Below are 7,105 nucleotides of genomic sequence, written 5' to 3'. Positions count from 1 at the left end.
TCAGAGAAGGGGCCAAAATCTAAAATCCAGCCTAAATCGCGGGCCGAATGGTTTACTGAACAGTCATAAACTGTCATTGTGATGGAAACGCAGCGGAGTGCAGTGATGACAGCGCGGTGCGGGCCACATTGCAAGGCCTGGCGGGACGGATTTGGCCCGCGGGCCTTGTGTTTGACACATGTGCTCTAGATAGTCTTTGTTTCAAACTCTACGCACCACTCAGGGCTCATGGTTCACATCAACCCCAGTTTCACTGAGACTGCAAATGGACGGTAGCGGTGATCCTCATAAGACCACCGAAGGAGAGATGACTCAGGACATTTCATGTTAGCCATACCTTCATGCTAATTTAAAAGTATTTATCAAAAAAAATTATCAAACACCTGTTATGTGCCAGGCGCTGTCCTAGACCCACAGGTGCCTGAAAAGGACGAAACAGAAGAAATCCTTGTCCCAGGGAGGGTCCTTCCCAGGAGCAGAAGAGAGACAACATGTAACAAGCAAGGAAAATGATATGGCGTGATAGAAGTGGGGGAACATTTTTATTTTTTATTTTATTTTAAACTTCTTATAACCATTTTCAGGGACCTTAAAGACTTCAATGTCTTTAAGGCTCATAACACAGCTTAACTATTGTTAGCTTTCTCTAAATTTCTGCAGAACACATTCAGGCAAGCAGACTTATTGGCTGGCTTAATGAGAACACATTTGAAAAATATATTTTTATTGATTTCAGAGAGGAAGGGCGAGAAATAGAAAGAAACACCCATGATGTGAGAGAAACATTGATTGGCTGCCTCCTGCACACCCCCTATGAGGATCGAGCCTGCAGCCCAGGCTTGTGCCTGACCAGGAATCAAACCATGACTTCCTGGTTCATAGGTCGACACTCAACCACTGAGCCACACTGGCCTGGCAGAAGTGAGAAATGTTATGGGAAAAACCAGCACCTGAGCCATTTCATACCGTATAGGTGGTCAGGGGAGAACTCACCGAAAAGGTGAGGTTTGAGGTGGGAAAGCGATATTGGGAAAGGCCCTCAGGGAAGGGTCCCAGCCAATGAGGAAGCCCGCAGGCCATGGCGTGTTCAAGGGCTGGTGCGGGGTCCAGGTAGGATGCGCCAGGAGGGTGAGACGGAAGACAGCAGAGAGGAACCAGGGCCAGAAAGGTCAGCCTCGTAAACCATGAGGACGTGAGCTCTCACAGAGTCAGCGAGAACAAATTTTGCACAACTGTAGCATCTAAATTTCTGTTCCGTTCAGGTATGTAGCAGGTACGTTTTTCTCAGGCGATTTTTCAAACAACACAAGGAATTCAGTGTGTAGCTGAATAATAGTTAACTTTCCCAACCGTGACAAATGGTGCCGTGTGAATAAGAAATGAGAACAAACTACTATGTTATCACAGAGCTGTCAAAAAGGTGAAAAGACTGGCCTACGTCAGACGAATGAAATCTAAATATAAAAACGCACAGATGCTCTCTGAAACAGATTTTAAACGGGCCAATGAGAAATGAGACTGTGGGAAATGAACAGAGCCCGCAGTGTTACAGCGAAGACAGGCTTAGAGAGTGGCTCCGGAGGATGCGATTGCGGGCAGGAGGAGTGAGCAGCACACACAGGGTCTTTCTGCGTGTGCCTGAGTGATGGACCTGAGTGACATGGAGCAACGTGGTTGGCTTCCAGGGCACTTCCTCGCTGGACAGGGGTGCAGACCACAGCTCACTCTCCCTGAAGCTCACTCTCCCTGAGGGGTGGGCTGGGAACCCTGCTCAGACAGCAGCAGGCTCCACAAGCAAGCGGCACTATGACCCCTAGAGGAAGGTGTGGGGTATGCGGCCTCAAACTCAAATATTAATGGCCATTTAAGTCAGAGCTTTCTAAGCCAGGGGCCCTGCATTGCTGAAATGGAGAAAAAATTCCTGCGTCCCTCAGGCTGGGGTCAATCCAGATGGTTAGGATTAGGGTTAGGGTTAGGTTGGAGTTGCCCTTCACCTGTTTCTGCCTTTCTTGATGCTCACCTCGGCCCAGCTTTGCCAGAAGCCTGTTGGCGCCCTCTAGTGGCAGGTTGAAGCAGCCAACGAACATTTCCTAACAGCCCTTAATGAGATAGGCCCGCACCAGAGTCTCCTGGGAAGTCTGGCATCCCCCTTTGCTAAGGATGCACATTTCAGAGCTCGTACTTGAATGCTAAGTCTGGCTTACAAATAAGGACAGAATAAATAAAAACAAAGACTCTGCCTTGTCACTGTAGCTAATACTTTAGGCGTAAGAGTAGCGAAAAAGGGGGGGAAAGGAGAGAAATAGTTAAGAACCACGGAGGACCGCTGCCCAGGGAAGGGGAAGGAGGGACAGAACCTGTCCCGGCCTTGTGCACAAGGTGCTTCGGTGCCATAACAGGGGCTTGGCACGCTCACTAGCGATGCTTGTTTAATAGAATTCGGTGCAGCTCTGTCCGCACAGAGTTGGACCGGGCACTCCCTGCTCTCCCGTGGAGAAGCCCCTCTCCTGGGGGGAGTTTCCGATTGGCAGTGCTTGGAAAAGTGTCCGGATGGCCAGTGTGGAAGTTGTAGAAGGAATTTGGATGTTGCCAGGGGAGCTGTTCTCCAAGATCCCAAGTCACATGTTCTCTTTTGGGCCAATTTTTCATCTGGGTTTGGACCTTGGTCTTATTTCTCTTTTTCCTTCACAAATGTGCATGCAGCTGCTTGAGCACAGAGATCCTGCTGGGAGGGTCTCTGGGTTGGGCTGGCACGATCATTCCCGTGTCTGTGTCAACTGTAGTAAGGCTCTGAGACTTAAGTATGTTACCAATCACTGGTTCGCGCCTGGCATTCCCTGTTCTCTACACGTTTTTGACACAATGAGGGCAAGATGCAGTACAAGATCCAAACACGTGCATGAGCGCTCCCTCTCACAGTGTGAGCCCGGAGCTGGTGGCTGGCTGGGAACGGGCCGGTTTCCTCGCTGGACGATACCGGGAGCTCTCTCTCCCATGCTGGCCAAGGGCAGCGGGAAGCAGCCCCGCTGGAAAGGGGTGGGAAGAAGGTGGAGTTTGACTTCTGTTGTGGGGGATTTGCAGGCAGATCCAAACGACATCTTTACCTGGACCCATTCCTTCACACACTGTGCTCACTTCTTCCACGGGGCCTGGTTAGGGGCTGGATGGCGTGTCCCTCAGAATTCAGAGGGCAAGTCCACCCCTTGGTACCTTATGATGGTGACTGTAGTGGCCATAGGCCTGTGGAGAGGTGACTGAGGCCCCTCCTTGCGCCCTCAACCCAGCACGAAGGACTGACAGGGAGAGATTAGGACACAGACAGGCTCAGGGTGAGGACCACGGGCGGACCGGGGAGGAGAGGGCCACCCACAGGCAAGGACGAGGCCCCGGAGTGGGCCAGCCCTCTGACACCTGGGTCGGGACTTGCAGCATCCAGAGCAGTGAGCAGGTAGATTTCAGCTGTGCAAGGCAGCCAGCTGGTGGCACTTGGTTCCCGATCCCTCCAGCCACTTGCTAAGTGGGACCCTCGACAGTTCACTTACCTCACTGAGCCCTGACGTCCTCTTATGCAAGCGGCAACAGGGCCACCCTCCAGGGCCGCCATGAAGGTCCGATGAGTTACAGAAGGTGGCCAGCCCTGCAGGGCCTGCATGGGATGGCTCCTTTCCAAGTCCCATCTTCATATCAATTGAATGAGAAAATACACTATCTTGCATTTGGTTTCGTTTTTAAAAATATATATATATTTTTTATTGATTTCAGAGAGGAAAAGAGAGGGAGAGAGAGAGGGGGGGGGGGATCAAACATGATGAGAGAGAATCATGGATTATCTGCCTCCTGCACGCCCTCTACAGGAGATCAAATTCGCAACTCCGGCGTGTGCCCTGACTGGGAGTCGAATGGTGACCTCCTGGTTCATAGGTCGATGCTCCATGGCTGAGCCCCATCGACCAGGCAAGACTACAGACAGGACGAGCTCCCCAGGCACCAATGTCCTTGCTTTATTGTTTGCGTTGGAAAACTCCCCTTGCTTAGCAGATGCCGTTCTTGGCTCCATGGCCCTAACTTCCCTCCCGCCCCTCACATTTCTAGGGAACTCTGTGCACTTCTGCTCTAGGGACAAAACATGCTCGGGGGCTCCGTCCTGTTCCCAGGCCCTGCCTCTGACCTCTCCCTCCGGAACTGAGGGCCCCGGTGGTGGAACGAATCCTGACCCTGCCCGGGGCTCTGGAACGGGCCTCGCCCATCTGTGCATGGCCCAGCTTTTCCCCAAGTGAGGGCTATTACCACACATGCTTCAAAGGTGGCGGCAGGCAGCTCGACGTCCCAAAGGCACCCCGGAAAGAGACAGGCCCGTGGCTTGCAATTGGGGCGGTATTGAGGCTGGGCCCCCAGAGCTTAGCTGCTCTATTAAGCAGTTCCCTGACCCGGATGACCTCAATCAGTGTGATGTTCTCTCCTGCCCCGTAGGTAGTCTGCGCTCACACTGTGGGTTCCAGGGCACTTTGCCAGCCACCAGGAGAGCCACTTTGTTCCTTTTCTCTGTATTCCTCCCGGCTCAGCGGCTAAAGGAGGCCTCAGAGCCAGAGAGCTGGGCCCCAGCTCCCTCCAGCCACTTGCTAAATGGGACCCTGGACAGTTCACTTACCTCACTGAGCCCCAACGTCCTCTTATGCAAGCGGCCTTAGGGTTACTCTCCAGGGCCTCCTGAAGGTCCAGTGAGTTACAGAAGGTGGCCAGCCCTGTGGGGCCTGCATGGGATGGCTCCTTTCCCAGTCCCATCTCCTGAGGAAGACAGCCAGCCAGGGCTTCGGGATTTATCTGGTTACTCCGGGAAATACTGGGTTTACTCCTTAAAAAAAAAAAATTATATATATATATATATATATATATAATATTTTTTAAAAAAATATATAAAAATATATAAAAATATATAAAAAATATTTTTTATATATTTTAAATATATAAAATAATATATAAAAATATTATATATATAATATTTTTTTTCCCAATTGACTTTTTACAGAGAGGAAGGGAGAGGGATAGAGAGCTAGAAACATCAATGAGAGAGAACCATTAATCAGCCGCCTCCTGCACACATCTTACTGGGGATGTGCCTGTAACCAAGGTACATGCCCTTGACCGGAATTGAACCTGGAACCCTTCAGTCAGCAGGCTGAGACTCTATCCACTGAGCCAAGCTGGTCAGGGCTGGGTTTACTCTTTTTAAAATATATATTTTTATTGATTTTAACGAGAGAAAGAGGAGGGGAGAGGGAGAGAGAAACATGGAGACTGCATCCTGGGCATGTGCCCTGATCGGGAATGGAACCAGCGATCTGTTGGTGTGTGGGGTGACGCCCGCCCACAGAGCCACACTGGTCGGGCTGGAGTTCCTCTTGATTCTGGGACAGCATTTGCTGAGCTGCTGTGGGTCTTGCCAGGCCCCTCAGCAGCCCCGACGGGAGACAAAGGCCAGGGGTGAACGGTGGTTGGAGCAGGCGAGCTAGAAACCAGTCCGGCCCTGAAGCTTTTCATGGTCTATCTCCAGTGCATCCCAGACACAACTCCCAGCTACGCGGAATAACTAGGATCCCCGGCCCCATGCATGGCCTCTCCGAGTCTTCCCCATAGCACTGACAGGAAAGGGAGGAGAAAGTGCGAAGGACTGGAGGGGACCCCGGATGTTTCCTGGTAGCTGAGTTTGGAGTGGCTCTTGTTTTCCCTGATCAATCCCCGCATTTTGTAAGTGATAGTTTACTAGCATTATTTTCAGACCCTCCCGGCCAACTTTCTGAATTAAAACACGGGGCGAACTTGTTTCCACGCTGCTGCACCTAGAAATAGAGAGGAGCCCAGGTAACGTGGCGAGGAGGGAGCAGGAGGCTTGGCCCCTCAAGGTCGTCCTGAGGGTTAAATCCCACGGGCGGTTCAGAGGGGCACTGCTGTGGATCCCTTGCGGAGTGCCTGGGGCTCAGTAAGCGATGGCTAATATATGACCAATACCTGATGCTTCTCCTCGGAGCATCTCAGAACATTTTGCTTTCTTGTCCTCAGTGAGAAAGGGTTGCTTCGCTTAGAATAGACAGGGTACGCTTCATTAAGTAAATCAGCTGGTAAAAACTGGCTGTGTTCCTCTGATCTGTCAGGTACTGGGGATGCGTGGAGACCAAGAGAGTCTTGTCCTGCCTGATCTCAAGGATCTCATAAGCCAGCAGGGAAGGTAGGATGTGAGCAAGTAGAGAAAGAAATAAGATGTGTGCAGATGGGTCGGTGCCGCAGAGGAAATGAACTTGATGAGGTGGGGAAGGGGGAGAGGAATATGAGTTCTCACCTGAGGAGGGGATGTGTAAGTTGGTATCTGGAGGATTCATAGCCTTAGGCAGGCAAGAGGTTGGGTGGGGGGAGGGGGATGGGGAACGGGGTTGTGGTCTGGGCAGAGGGAGCTGGCTTGTTCAGGGAGAGAAGGGAGGGCTGTGCTGGGGCCCAGGGAGGGCGGGAGGGGAGCAGCCAGGCCACACAGGGCTGTGACTGGGATTCGCGCTCATGCCTGGTGTGGCGGGAGCCCCTGGCGTGCCATGAGAAGGGGAACGGGATGTGCTGATTCGTGTCTGGAAGACATTTTTCTGGTTTTAATTTGGGGAGAAAGTTGAAGGGAGGCAGACGTGGGAGCTGGGAGATTAATTAAAAGGCTGCTTAACTAGAACCATGATGAGGCAGCACCAGACACCGCTAGAATGGCTAACATGGAAAAAGCATAATATCAAGTGTTGGCACGGCTGCGATCCACGGGGCTCTCTTTGCTGCGATGCGTGTGAGAGGGCATAACCGTTTGGAAAGCCGTTTGGCTGTATCTCCTAAGGCTGGATGTTTGCACACAACACTCCTGAGCCGGCAATTCCACTCCCGAGGATACGCTGAGCAGAAATGCCGACGTGTGCACCCGGAGACGTGGAGGGAAGTTGGTGACAGACTGTTCCTCACAGCGCCATCCGGGTCCTTATTGCCCGTCGAATGGATAAACAGCTCACGGCATATTTGTCCGAGGAATACAACACGCAAAGAGAAAGAATTAACTATTTCTACATGCAAACAGTGTGGGTAA

The 7,105-nt window shown here is 51.6% G+C and overlaps 1 non-coding gene across 1 annotated transcript; it reads right to left on the bottom strand.

The window, feature by feature from the left end:
- Positions 1 to 566: 566 nt before the first annotated feature.
- Positions 567 to 695, bottom strand: LOC118727889. Its single transcript, XR_004990718.1, has one exon. It is a non-coding gene; the product is annotated as a small nucleolar RNA SNORA33 (small nucleolar RNA).
- Positions 696 to 7,105: the final 6,410 nt, after the last annotated feature.

This window comes from Pipistrellus kuhlii, unplaced genomic scaffold (assembly GCF_014108245.1).
Source record: "Pipistrellus kuhlii isolate mPipKuh1 unplaced genomic scaffold, mPipKuh1.p scaffold_m20_p_26, whole genome shotgun sequence".
Classification (NCBI taxonomy): Eukaryota; Metazoa; Chordata; class Mammalia; order Chiroptera; family Vespertilionidae; genus Pipistrellus; species Pipistrellus kuhlii.
This window is presented reverse-complemented; position numbering and strand designations above follow the sequence as displayed.